The sequence below is a fragment of the Callospermophilus lateralis genome, chromosome 1 (assembly GCF_048772815.1).
Source record: "Callospermophilus lateralis isolate mCalLat2 chromosome 1, mCalLat2.hap1, whole genome shotgun sequence".
NCBI lineage: Eukaryota > Metazoa > Chordata > Mammalia > Rodentia > Sciuridae > Callospermophilus > Callospermophilus lateralis.
Genome location: NC_135305.1, coordinates 45291466 through 45306301, shown reverse-complemented (window position 1 = coordinate 45306301; position 14836 = coordinate 45291466). Strand labels below are relative to the sequence as shown.

Here is a 14836-nt window from a genome sequence, read left to right as displayed (position 1 = left end):
TGGAGGGAACCCTTCCAAACTCATTCTTTGAGGCCACTATTATTTTCATATATAACCAGACAAAGACACATCAAGGAAAGAAAACTCCATAACAATATCTATAATGAACATAGATGCAAAAATTCTCAATAAAAGTCTGGCACATCAAATACAAAAACATATTAAAAAGATGGTGCACCACAATCAAGTGGCGTTCATCCCTGGAATGTAAGATAGATTCAACATATGGAAATCAGTAAATATAATTCATCAATAGACTTAAAGGTAAGAATCACATTATCATCTCAATGGATACAGAATAAACATTCACAAAATACAGCACTGCTTCATGTTCAAAACATTACAAAAACTAGGGATAATAGGAACATACCTCAACAATGTAAAAGCTATCTATGCTAAGCCCAACACAAACATCATTCTGAATGGAGGAAAATTGAAAACATTCCACCTACAAACTAGAACAAGACAGGGATACCCTCTTTCACCACTTCTATTCAACATAGTCCTGGAAACTCTAGCCAGAGCAATTAGATAGACAAAAGAAATTAAAGGGATACAAATAGAAAAAGAAGAACTGAAAACTATCACTATTTGCTGATGACATGATTCTATGCCTAGAGGCTCCAAAAAACTTCACCAGAAAACTTCTAAAACAAATAAATGAATTCAGCAAAGTAGCAGGATATAAAATCAATGCCCTTAGATCAAATGCATTTGTGTACATCAGTGATGAATCATCTGAAAGAGAGATTAGGAAGTCTACCCTATTTATATTAGCCAATAAAATAAAGTGAGATAAAATAAAATACTTAGGAATCAACCTAACAAAACAGGTGGAAAACGTACACAATGGAAACTACAGAAAACTAAAGAAAGAAATTGAAGAGGATCTTAGACGATGGAAAGTTCTCCCTTGTTCTTGGATAGGGAGAATTAATATCGTTAAAATGTCCATACTACCAAAAGCACTATACAGATTCAATGCAATTCCAATCAAAATCACAATGATATTCCTCATAGAAATAGAAAAAGCAATCATGAAATTCATGTTGAAAAATAAGGGATCCAGAATAGCCAAAGCAATTCTGAGCAAGAAGAGTAATATAGGAGGCATCACAATACCAGACCTTAAACTATATACTACAGAGCTATAGTAACAAAAATGGAATGGTATTAGAACCCAAACAGACATGTAGCCAATGGTACAGAATAGAGGACATGGAGACAAATCAGTTATCTCATAGTAGACAAAGGTGCCAAAAATGTACATTAGAGAAGATAGCCTATTCAACAAATGGTGGTGGGAGAACTGGAAATCCATATGTAGCAAAATGGAATTAAACCTCTATTTCTCACCCTACACAAAACTAAACTCAAAGTGGATCAAGGACCTAAAAATTAGGCCAGAGACTCTGCATCTAATAGAAAAAAAAAAGCAGGCCCAAATCTACATCATGTTGGCCCAGGACCTGACTTCTGTAAAAAGACTCCTAAAGAAAAAGAAGCAAAATAGAGAATCAAGAAATGGGGTGGACTCAAACTAAAAAGGTTCTTCTCAGCAAAATATAGAATTAATGAAGTGAAGAGAGAGCTTACAGAATGGGAGCAAATTTTTATCACACATACATCACATAGAGCACTGATCTCGAGGATGTACAAAGAATTCAAAAAACTTAATATAAAAAATAAATGGGCTAAAGAAATGACTAGACCCTTCACAAAAGAAGATATGTAATTTATGAAAAAAATGCTCAACATCTCTAGCAATTAGAGAAATGCAAATTAAACTACTGTAAGATTTCATCTCATTCCAGTTAGAATAGCAATTATCAAAAACTCAAACAACAATAAATATGTTGGTAAGGATGTGGGAAAAAGGGTACACTGATTCATTTCTGGTGGGACTGAAAATATGGTAAAACCACTTTGGAAAGCAGTATGGAGATACCTTAGAAAACTTGGAATAGAGCCACCATTTGACTTAACTGTCACACTCCTCAGTCTGTACCCTAAAGAATTAATAGCAGCATACTACAGTGATGCAACCACCTCAATGTTTATAGCAACTCAATTCACAATAGCTAAACTGTGGAATCAGCCTAGATGCCCTTCAATAGATGAATGAATAAAGAAACTGTGATATATGTATACAATGGAATACTACTCAGCCTTCTAAAGAAGAGTGCAATTATCGCATTTATGGGTAAATGGACAGAATTGGAGAATATAATGCTAAGCAAAGTAAGCCAGTCCCATAAAACCAAAGGCCAAATAATTTCTCTGATAAGTGGATGTTGTTCCATAATGAGTCGGGGAGGGGAGGTGTAAGGGAAGAAGGGAGGAACTTTGGATTGAGCAGAGGGGACAGGGGAGAGGAGGGAAGGGGAAGGAGGAAGGTGTGGAGGGGAAGATGGTAGAATGATGTGGACATGATTATTCCTATGTCTGGGTATGATTGCACAAATGGTGTCATTCCACATCATGTAAAACCAGATAAATGAAAAGTTGTGCTCTATTTGTATAAAAAAATTAAAATTAAAAAACGAAGATTCTGGAAACATAGGATACAATGTGCAGCCTTATTACAAAGATTTGTTTCCAGGAGCAATTCTTAAAAACATTAGATGTCAAAAAGTGTGAAAGTTCTGGGTTTTCATGAAACAGGTTTTGCTGAAAAAGTCTTTGCCTGCAGATCTGAAAAGAATTCAGATAAAATTACAGTAAATTGCCTTGCAGTATATCATCCACTTAGACCAAGTTAAACTCATCAATCTTTGTATTATTTATAAAAATGACTGTTTTTCTTTAGTTTAATAAGGAAGTATTTCCATAATTGTAGGAATTAGTAGTCTGAGAGGCCACTATAGTAATGAGAAGAATAAAAGACCTATATTATGTTAATAATGAGATAGATATAGCTATCTATCTGTTTAAAATCACCTCCTAGGATGATCCTATAGGCCACACAATACTGAAAAAAAGTTGGTTAACATTTTTAGTTTAACAACCTTTAAAAACATCATCCAATATTTATGCATAGACAAATATTGACTCTTTTTATACCATTAGTTCAAAAACTCTAATAAGAATAAAACAGTGTTTTAGAGATGTCACACCATACTCTTTAAATGAAAAGTAATAGTTTTCACAAATTCATTGAGTTTACTGGCATACCTTGAATTATTAAAGGAAATGTCATTTTATTTGAAATAGAGTCTAATTCTACTTATATAAAAATGTAATGAATAAAGAAACAATAATAGTTCTGATTTAGAACATACTTTAAAAAATTTATTTCTGCTAGGGGAAATGAAATTATCTTCTTATTAAAAAGACTGTGTGTATGAGTAAATTAATTTAAGTCTGCTCCTTATGGCAGTAGAGATGAGGACCACTGACTTCTCTTTCATTTAAAAGCTTATTTCAAAAAATATTAAAATTCCAAGCACAAGGTATAAAAATCCTATGTAAGAATTGTTTTATTAATTTTCTTTGTACATGATCCAAACAGGATAACTTTAAAAATTATTTATGATTTTTTCTTTCAATGATGGCTCAGTGCAAATATAGCCTAACTTGTCTCTCATCTCTGACTCCAATGTGATGTGAGGGTTTACTGTTGAAATAAAGAAGATTTTGCAAGGAGGAAGCTTATTTGAAGTTCTGGAAGCCAGTGTGTATCTTGTCTTATGTAGTCAAATCTCACTGGTCACTATAACCTTATGGCTACATCACCTGGAGAGAATATAAAGGTAAAGTCTACATAAAGGAAAGAAAGCAATCATTTTCATGAAGAACTAAGAGAAACACAAATAGAACTTTCTTGGTGTCTAGGTAATAAAGTACAAGACAGTAAAGAAAGGAGAGTTCTTGCCACTTCTATGGGGATAAGACAATGGTGGGAACTTTAACAGCAAGGAACAGAAGGACTTTTATCAAAGCCTGGCTTTGTTACAGTGGAGGTCACTGGTAGTAGGCGCAAAATACCACCTCAAGAAGTTTCTGAAGTAGAAGTCAATAAGGAAGACAGGAGAAAAGGAATAAGAGAATATTAGGTGTGTAATATAATCCTGAGAGATTAAGAAGTAATTTAAAGTGAGAATTTTGAAGGAATCTAATATTCTATCTTATGCAAACAGGGAAATAAATGGTTCAGGGAAATTTTCCTCATTACTCTGAAAGTTATCTAATTTATGCTTATATTTGGGGAACAGGTTATGCCAATAATTAAAAGAAATGCTCATTACAAAACATTACATCCAAGCACTTTCTTCCTGAATCACACTTAACTTGGATAAGATATTGAATGCATTCACAATAATAGGAATCACTCCACTTTTACCACCTGACATCCTAAGATACTATTGTATCCTTATCTTTTCTCACATCTATAAAGCAAACAAGATTGTATTGACCTTAATTTACATCAGCAATATCACTAACATAATATACCGAATGATATAGTAATATCACTTCTGAACACACTGGTTAAAGGTTGTTTTGTGAATATATTACTTTTTTTTTTTTCTGTAATGAGAATTTAAGCCAGGGCTTTGCACATGCTAGGCAAGCGTTCTACTGCTGAGTTATGCCTCTAGCCCATATTAATTTAATTCTTGTATTCTACTTTATTTGTATCTCTTCACAACTTAAATATTCACTATTAATTAATTAATACTTTTTAAAATTTTGGCAACTGTACATCATGAAAAACATCAACTGTATCTCATGAAAATCATCACTAAGAAGTCATCACTATTTATGGTGTATGCTATTTAATAATAAATAAATAATAAATATACAATAACACTTTGCCTTCTGATAATACCATCTACCTTCCCATTACCCCATCCTTGAAGTACTAAAAATGTCAATCAGATAATGCTTTCTGGTTTTTGAGATCCAGAAACACAGAAAAGGTCTTTCAGTAAATGCAGTTAAGTCAGATATAAGAGATGAATTGTTTCTGCTGATGGGAAAATATAAATTAGAATCTTACAGTAATCAGGGGAAATATGAAGTGGACCAAATTTGGGAACAATTTCTAGGGCTATTTTATTTTAGATATTCTTACTATGTTTTGATTAATTATTTACTCAATAAAATATTAAATTGTTATTAAGCACAAGACTGTGAACCATAGGAAAAACCAACTTCAATATGCAAAAAGTTGCAAAGTTGAAATGAAACACAAGAGGCAGCAGTTTTGCTAAAATTGTACAAAAAGACAACATATGATAAAAATACCTTTCCAAGCATCTCAGGAAGAAAATATGAAAGTGAGAATAGTATTAAGAATTATATTAGCATCTGCTATTTGAGAAAAGTTTTCTTGGTATATTTTACATTTGAAAACTAACAACTCATATTAAGAGACTGTCCAAGGAGGGAGGAAAACTGTGAAGCAGTTGTCAGTTCTGTGAAGCATCTCTGAAATACCTCCAACAACCATGAGACATGTGACAGAAGATAATTAACCAGAGTTCATGCAGAAGCCCCAATTATTGAAAGAAAAATTTTTAGTAAAATCTTGTTTTGACAAAATTTTATTATATCAACAGACTGCTCTAAAATAGTTTGGAGACAACCATTATAGCCTCCCAGTAAAGGAATACTCCAGTTATTAGACCTATTTATTAACAACTCTCTCTAGCCTCTGATGACCATGTCCTTAACCTATGATTATATCAAGCATAGTTCAGAGAATTATGAGAATAAAGAAAGGGAAGACTCCTATTTCCCTACAAAAATTTTCAAAATCTTAGAAGAAGGTAGGATTTAATTAGACAAATACTAGGTGAGATGCAAAAATGTGATTGAAATTGTATCACAAAAATCCTATAGTCTGATATAAAACTGGAACTTATACTAAGGACTAGCTTAAAAAATATGAAATACAAAATATTAGTATCTCTACTTACTGAGTTTCTGGCACTGTTATAAGTGCATTATGCCCATTACATCATTTATACCAGATACTAGTCATAAAGTAAGCATTTTTATATTCATTTTTACCAATGAAGTAAATAATGTTCTGAAACACTACATGCTTTGAATTATTCCCAGGTATATTTGAATCCTAGAGTTTTCCTACTTCACAGATACAAACTTTCATCATGTGAAAACTTGGGAAGGCAAAGAGTTTAATGGAATTAAAATGAATGAGCAGACATGGCCATAAACCCCTTAAGCAGCTGAGACATGAGAGCTTGGAGAGTTTACCATAGATTTAATTAACATTTTCCCCTAATTGTTTGGATGCTTTGCAAAATAATATCATTTTTTCTTCCAAATATAAAGTTGAATTTGGCTAGTACTTAAGAAATGAGTTTAATTAAAAATAGAAAAGTTCATCTAAATATTCCAAATTGTATTATTTTCAAGTAGGTTATAAAATTCCCCAAGAAGGAATAGTCTCTATCTTTTGCATTTATGGCCCTCATAATTCCTATTCTTTTTTTTTTTTTTTTTTTTTTTTTTTTACTGTTGTAGCAGTCTTAATAAAAATGAAGTTGGATTTAATCCTAACAAGTGCCTTTGAGAGCAAGACAATATTAGCTCACTGTCCTGCTTTCTGTTAAAGAATTTTATACAGGAAGAAAGTGTATTTAGTGGTTTAGAACACTGTCTTCCATATACATGGATGCTGTTAGAATTATGGCTCCAGGCTTACCACATCTGTCCAGGCAAGTGATGTAGATTCTCAAAGTCACTATGTTGGCATCTGTAACATGGAGATAACCACCAAATCTACATATAAAGATTTGATATGGCTGTTAATTTATGCACCCAATTTATTAGACCTTCTGGTTAACACATAACAATAGCTCAGCAATGACTCTTAATTATCTTGCCCTCATCATAAAAAACATCTTAGAATTTTTAGTTCCGTGTGTGATTTCTTTCTTTCTTTTTTTTCTTTCATTCTTTTCTCAAATACCAGTTTATTCAGATGATTCTTGAAGAGGTAGATGAATCTTAGCCAGAATAACCAATTAAGAATCTAGTTCTAGAGAAGTGGGCCAAGTAGAGATGGTATGGGGGCATCTCTTTATAAGTTCTTACTTTGCCTCTAGGCCAAAGGAACAATGCTGAGGACATTGGCATAAGTTCTCAAATCTTCACAGAAGGCCACTGGAGTATACATATGATTGCAGATTCCTTTGGCCAAGTGCAAGATGTTGGGCGAGTCTGCTGAGAGACATAAAAAAAATGTGTTCATGTGGAACTTCCCTTAGAACTTAGGCATGAAGGGGCAAGAATATAAGCACATTTTAGGACATATGTGTGGTGTTTTAATAGATACAGACAGATGGGGCTGGGCATGTAGCTCATTGTCACAGCACATGCTGAGCAAGCAGAAGGTTCTGGGTTCAACCCCCAGTACCCACAAAACAACAACCAAAATAATCAAAAAAAAACAGATATAGCATCAGAAAGCCTGACAGCTAGGTCTATTATGTTAGTTGAACAGGGTTGTATTAATTTTATTACCTTAAAATTTCTTTCAGTCCTTCAGTTCACTGTGTTTTAACTTCATGGCCAAGAGACTGAGGTGCAAGGGGATTTCCCTCAGTAGATAATTTTATAGTGAAAAGTATTCCTGTTTTGATCTTGGCTTATTCTTTCTGTCCTGGTAAGAAACCATCACTGAAATTAGCAGCTAGAGATTTTTCTGTGGTATTGCCATATAATGTTCTTCCAGGGTTGCTGTCTACACTGGATCTTGTTGAAGTCAATCTGCATTTGGCCACTTCAGATGAAATGTGATAGTATGGCTATCCTAGCAGTGGACATCATTGCTTCAGGTTTGGTCAGACAAGGGAAGGAGGGCATGTCTTCTAGGAACAATTCTCTACTCTCAGTTCATCAGATGAATCAGAACATGAGAAACGTGAAAATATAGAAAAAATTGTCGACTGGCATCTTTCAAAATGGGCATTGCAGAGGACATTTCAAAGGACAGATATTAAATCATTGTACGGATCACTATTACCTTAATGAGAACATCTACACATTTTTATAATTGTAGTTTCTTATCTCCATTTGGGTAACCAGTAATATTACCGTAAATATATTTTGGTGCATGTGGTTCATGAAGTAAGATTATTATGTTATAGTACTATGTAAATTGGCAGAAGTCACTAACAGTATTTATTACCTTGGTACATCATACTGGTCTTGTTACTGTATCTTCACATTTATGTGGTCTTTCTGGCTAACCTTCCTCCTCCCAGTCTGGCTATACAACCAATGCTTGAACCATTAGCCCACAGCAGCAACATTATCATGGCATGACCTAACAACATTGATTTACAGTATCAAGGTTCTGGTCCATAAACATTTTTGTTATAGTGACTTCAATGCTTGCAAAAGAATTTGTGAATAACCCAGGTCTCCCAGGATGGCTAACTCAAGTAAGATGATAATGGAAAGAAGCAGCTGGCTGATTGCTACTTTCTGGGCATTGGATAGAGAATTTTTCTACTTTTGCTCAAGTTTTCACTTGTGCTTCTTAGTCTGTTCTTGGTGTATTCCAACCAGCCTCCTTGTTCTCCCAGTTCTTCTATGATTCCTCAGCCAATCTGATTAGTTTTTGTGGCAATCCAATCAGAATGCTCATTCCTCAGGCTGTCTGTGCCTTGCAGAATCAATGTCATTAGTGATGATAGCAGATTCCTGTGCTCGTTCTCTAAGTTGTATGTGCTAATACTTCATATCTCCTTGGTGTCCAGGTGTGGCAGTCAGAGGTGTGCTGCTCTCCTCCTGATGCAATTTGCCAAGGTCCTTCTGTTAGTTTTGCAGATTAAACACCACGGGATTACAGAAAGATGGGGGTGAATACTGCAGCTCTTCCTCCATTTCTGCCAGTAGTTCATTTGCTTTCTGGTACTTTTTAATCAAAATCTCTGTTAAGCTTCTTCTCTATGGTCTTGACTCAACCTGAGCAGTTGCTCCAGGGTCCCTCATTGGTTTTCATGATGGTAACAGAGAGTTGGGGTAGATTCTCAAAACGCTCCAAGGAGACAGCAGAGGTGGTCAAGGTACAAGTCAAAGTAGAGCAGTGGTCACTGAAGACTATGGGCACTGGGCCTGCACTTAGCCCAGGAAACAGTTGCCTAGTCTTGAAGCTGCCACCACTGCCTCTTGTTGTTCTTTTGACAAATTACCATTAAGTTAATGACTTAGTACGATGTAAATATGTCTTATAGCTCTGGAGGCTGTTGATGAAGCTGTGTTCCATCTGTAGACTCTAAGGGAGAATAAGTTCTCTTGCTTTTCCAGCTTCTGAAAACCACCTGCATTCTTTAGTTTATGGTTCCCTCCTCCATTTTCAAAGCTAAGCACAGCATTCCCAAATCTCTTTCAAACTGAATCTGATTGCCTCTATCATTTAACAAGGACCCTTGTGATTATATTAGGCTTGCTTTGATAATGCCAGATAACCTTCCCATTTCAAGATTTCTAACATATCACATCTACAAAATACGTTTTGTCAAGCAAGTAAATTTCAGGACATTAAAGGTGGATATCTTAAGGGAGTGGGAGAGAGAGAGATGATTATTCTGTCTACCACAGTGCTCATAATGGATTCAAAACTACATCCATATAAGTGATGATTAGATATAATAATTTTATTATTTTATTCACCTAATCATGACATGTATTTTTGAGTACTTTTAAGAATTCCAAGACCTGTTCAGGTCATTTTGTTTAAGTGACAAATGAATATTTACTACAACATATAAAGCATTTTGACATTTTACAATTTATAGTTTCCCTAATGCAACATACTATTAAAGTTAGGTGAAGATAGATTAAGTGTGTAAGCATAAACTCTTGATGACATCTCATTGATATCCATTTAATTGTTTCTGTATCCAGGGGATGTCTCTGTGAGTGCTACTTCATTATTCAATAGGTTAAGGTAGTTTGTGAGTGCTATTAAAATCAATTACTGTTTGTTCATTTTGGAGAACACTGAGGAGAATTAACCTCCAAGTAAATTCCAAGCTGATGGTTAAATTGCTTACTGCTACAGTTATCACATCTATAGAGCATTTGTAAAAGTGCACATTGCAGTGTACAAGGAAACTATCAGCTGAATCATGACAGTATTAAAAATAAGTTGGTCATTTCTTATAACCTCCCTAATTCTCCTGGGTTCCAGAGGATCTCACTTCAGTTTTTTATTAAGTAAGTCTCTATAGCTGACAAGAAGCAACCAAAGTCTTTCAGAAAGTCGGTTAAGACATTCCAAAATTTTATGAATGCTAAATGTTAATGTTAAAATATGAATCAAGATATTTTAAAATATGAATCAAGATAAATTTCTTTGATAAAAAACACAGAATATTCACAAATTTGTTCTGTAAGGATGATGAATTACGTGAAGGAATCAATGGTTCAAGATAAAGAAAAAATATTTGATATTGCCTCAGATGTCATAGCCCAGTTGGCTTTTACTTTCTAGCACACTGAAGCAGCTCATACCAATATAATTATTGGGGTAGTATCTGGTAAATTTTTCTTTGATTTTATAATTTGTTTCAAATTGTTAAATGTTAAAAGAGAATATTTAGGGTTTTCTGACTTGGAAGTCATGACAAGAAGAACATAGTCTCATGGCAAGAAGAACATAAACAATTTGGCAATCAAAAATTCTTAGATTATTACATAATTGAGACCACACAGTCGCTTTTATACTGCAAAAATACAGATAGACAAAATACTGAAAGAGAATCACTTGCCAGGAGCTAAAGGAAATGCCACAGTTGGAGGCCATGCTGGCAAGGTAACTTTATAATTGACAAAAGGCTAGAGACAGTATAGATTATCTAGAAATGCTCAGGGGTTCTGGACTTGGGGGCAGGTAAATGAAAGCTTCATTTATTTTATTTCTAGAAGCTTTACCAGGTTCTCACAGAGAAAATCTGAGAAATATTCTCTTGTGCATCTGTAAAGTAAAGGGCAAAGTTAGCCACTTGAAATAAACCAAGAGCTCTCTGTTCTTCTTAGCAAGGCATACTTTGACTAAAATTATTTTTGTCAGAACCAACCAACCAGGAATTCTCAAAGCCTAACTGATTTCAAGTAAAGAATATACCCAATTCAGGCTCACTAAAAGACTAAGGCCTAATCATATGATTACAAACATTTCACTCACTCCACACCACACATACCATCACATTGTTAGGGGTATGGTACAATAATGGGGTTACAGCTAAGAAAAAGTGAAGGCCTCAGACCCTAACCAAAGGATTTAAAATTAGCATACTACAGTGATATAGCCACATCAATGTTAGTAGAAGCTCAATTCACAATAGCTAAGCTATGGAACCAACCGAGGTGCCCTTCAACAGAGATGAATGGATAAAGAAAATGTGGTATATATACACTATAGAATATTACTCAGCTATACAGAAAAATGAAATAATGGCATTTGAACAATGGATGGAACTGGAAACAATTGTGCTAAGTGAAATAAGCCAATCCCCCAAAACCAAAGATAAATGTTCTCTCTGATATTTGAGTGCCAACATACAACAAGTGGGAAGTGAAGACTAAAAGTTCACTAGATTAGACAAAGGGGAATGAAGGGAGGGGAGTGGTGATAGGAATAGGAAAGACAGTAGATTGAATCAGACATAACTTTCCTATGTTCATAGATGAATATACCACCAGTAAAACACTACATCAAGTAAAAACAGAAAAAAAAGATCCTGATTAGAATATTAATGTATGTATAATATGTCAAAATAAACTCTACTGTCATGTATATCTGAAAAGAACAAATTTTAAAAAATCTATAGGAATTTTTTTTTAAGATGAGACAAAAACAAGGAGAGTAGAGGAAACATTACCTTCTGAAACCTTGTGTTAGTCAGCTTTTTGCTATTGTGGGAAAATGCTTGATAAAATACACATAAAGGAGGAAACTTCCTTAGTACACAGTTTTAGAGGTTTCAGTCCATGGTCAGCTGACTCCATTGCTTTAAGGCCTATGATGAAGCAGAATATTATGGTAGAAGGGTGTGGTGGAGAAAAGCTGCTTATGTTAAGTTCAGGAAGCAGAGACAGAGAGTAAGGAAGGGGTCAAGGTTAAGAAATGACTGTCCCTCTATTGACCTATTTCTTCCAATAAGGTCCTACCTCCTATAGATTCCAACAGCTCCCATAGTCCATAAATTATGAACACATCAATGGGTTAGCTCACTGAAGAAGTGAGAGTCCTCCTATTCTAATCTCTTTCCACAACCCCACCTTTGAGATGCATTGGGACCCAAGCCTTCAAAACATGAGCCTTGGGGATACATCAGCTAAAGGATGACCCATTGTAGAATATCCATGGGATGAAACATTATTTAGGCAAAAAAATACCCCCCCAACTGTGCTGTAAGGCCATGAAGAAACAAGGAGGAAACTCACATGATTAAGTGAAAAAAGCCAGTCTGAAATGACTAGATAGTATGTTTCCAAGTATGTAGTTTTCTAGAAATGGAACATATAGAAATAATAAGGGGAAAGAAGAGATGAATAACAGAGCACTGAGTATCTTTAGGGAAATAAAATTACTCATCATGATGTTTCAATGGTTCTGTATTCTGAAAGGGTTGAGGATGAAAAACTGTCTGCATTAGTGCAAACTTAAAAAACTGAACTCTAAAGTGGAGGTGGGTTACAAAGAAAAATTAATCATTTAGGAAAATAATACATGAAAGCTGATTAATAAAAACGAAAATTGAAAATGTTATGTATCCACTGACTATTTCTGTTTGAATAATTTTAACTAGAATTAAATATTTGTAGTTTTTCTTCTGATGTGATATTTGCATACAAAAATGTAGCAGTTATACAGTATTTTGTCCATATTTTCAAAAATTCTTGCACCTGCCAGGCATGGTGGCACACACTTATAATCCTAGTGACTTGTGAGGCTGAGACAATAGAATTTAGAAGTTGAAAGCCAGCCTCAGCAACTTAGTGAGATGCTTGGCAATTTAGTGAGAACCTATTTTTAAACAAATAAATACATAAAAAGGTATGGAATCTCTTATTTTTCCAAATGAATTTCATGATTGCTTTTTCCTATTTCTATGAGGAATGACAATGGGATTTTAATTGGAATCATATTGAATCTGTTTAGCGCCTTGGGTAATATGGCTATTTTGGCAATATTAATTTTGCCTATCCAAGATCATGGGAGATTTTTTTATCTTCTAATGTCTTTTTCAAATTCTTTCTTTAGTGTTCTATAGTTTTCGTTGTAGAGTTCTTTCACCTTTTTTCGTTGTTTCCCAAGTATTTTATTTTATTTGAAGTTATTGTGAATGGCATAGTTTTCCTAATTTCTCTTTAAGAGGATTTATCACTGATGTATAGAAATGAATTTAATTTATGGGTGTTAAATTTGTATCCTGCTACTTTGCTGAATTAATTTATTAATTCTAGAAGTTTTCTGGTGGAGTTTTTTGGATCCTCTGAGTATGGAATCTTATTGTCAGCAAATAATGGTAGTTTAAGTTTTTCTTTTTCTATTTGTATTCTTTAATTTCTTTCATTTGTATATTGCTCTGGATAGAGTTTCAAAGACTATGTTTAATAGAAGTGGTGCAAGAGGGCATCCCTGTCCTGTTTAGTTTTTAGAGGGAATGCTTCCAAGTTTTTGCCACTTAGAATGATATAGTCCTTGGATTTAGCATAGATAGCTTTTACAGTGTTGAGGTATTTTCCTACTATCCCTAGTTTTTAGAGTTTTGAACATGAAAGGGTGCTATATTTTGTCAGATACTTTCTCTTCATCAATTGATACAATCATATAAATCTTATCTTTCAGTCTATTGATGTGATGGATTATATTTTTGATTTCTCTATGTTGAACCAGACTTGCATCCCTGGAATGAACCCCACTTAATCATTGTGTATTCATATGCAATTTGCCAGAAATTTATTGAAAAATTTTACATCAATGTTCATCAGGGATGTTGGTCTAATATTTTCTTTCCTTGATGTGTTGCTGCCTGGTTTTGGTATAAGGATGATATTAGCTGCATAGAATGAGTTTGGAAGGGTTCCTTCCTTTTCTATTTCATGGAATAATTTGAGAAGTGTATGTACTAATTCTTCTTTACAGATCTTGTAGAATTCCACTGTAAATCCCTCTGGTCCTGGGCTTTTCATTGTTGTTTTCTTTGTTGGTAGGTTTTTGATGGGGTCTTCTATTTCCTTGCTTGAAATTGATCTGTTTAAATTGTGTATGTTCTCTTGACTCAGTTTGGGTGGATTATATGCCTCTAGAAATTTTTCAGTGTCTTTGAGTTTTTCTATTTTACTGGAGTATAAATTTTCAAAATAGTTTCTAATTTTCATTTGTATTTTAATAGTGTCTGCCATGATATTTCCTTGTTCATCACAAATTTTAGTGATTTGAGTTTTCTCCTTCCTTCTTTTCATCGGAATGGCTAAGGGTTTATCAATTTTATTTATTCTTTCAAAGAACCAGCTTTTATTTTGTCAATTTTTTAAATTGTTTCTTTTGTTTAAATTTCATTGATTTCCACCCTGATTTTGTTTGTTCTTCTAGGGCTTTGAGCTGTAATGTCAGGTTGTTTATTTGTTTTATTTTTCTTCTTTTAATGAGTGAGGTTAATGCAATTCACTTGGAAAAATAAGCCAGCCAGAATAGCCAAAGCCATCCTTAGCAAGAAGACTGAAGCAGGAGGCATCACAATACCAGAACTTAAACTATATTACAAGCTCTGGTAAACAAACAAAGAAACAAACAAACGGACCAAAAAAAAAAAAAAAACCCACAAAAAACAGCATGATATTGATG

At 34.0% G+C, this 14836-nt stretch overlaps 1 pseudogene; it reads right to left on the bottom strand.

Annotated features, from left to right (window-relative positions):
* Positions 1-8349: 8349 nt before the first annotated feature.
* On the bottom strand, positions 8350-8917 carry LOC143397464 (vesicle transport through interaction with t-SNAREs homolog 1B pseudogene; annotated as a pseudogene).
* Between the last annotated feature and the right edge of the window lie 5919 nt (positions 8918-14836).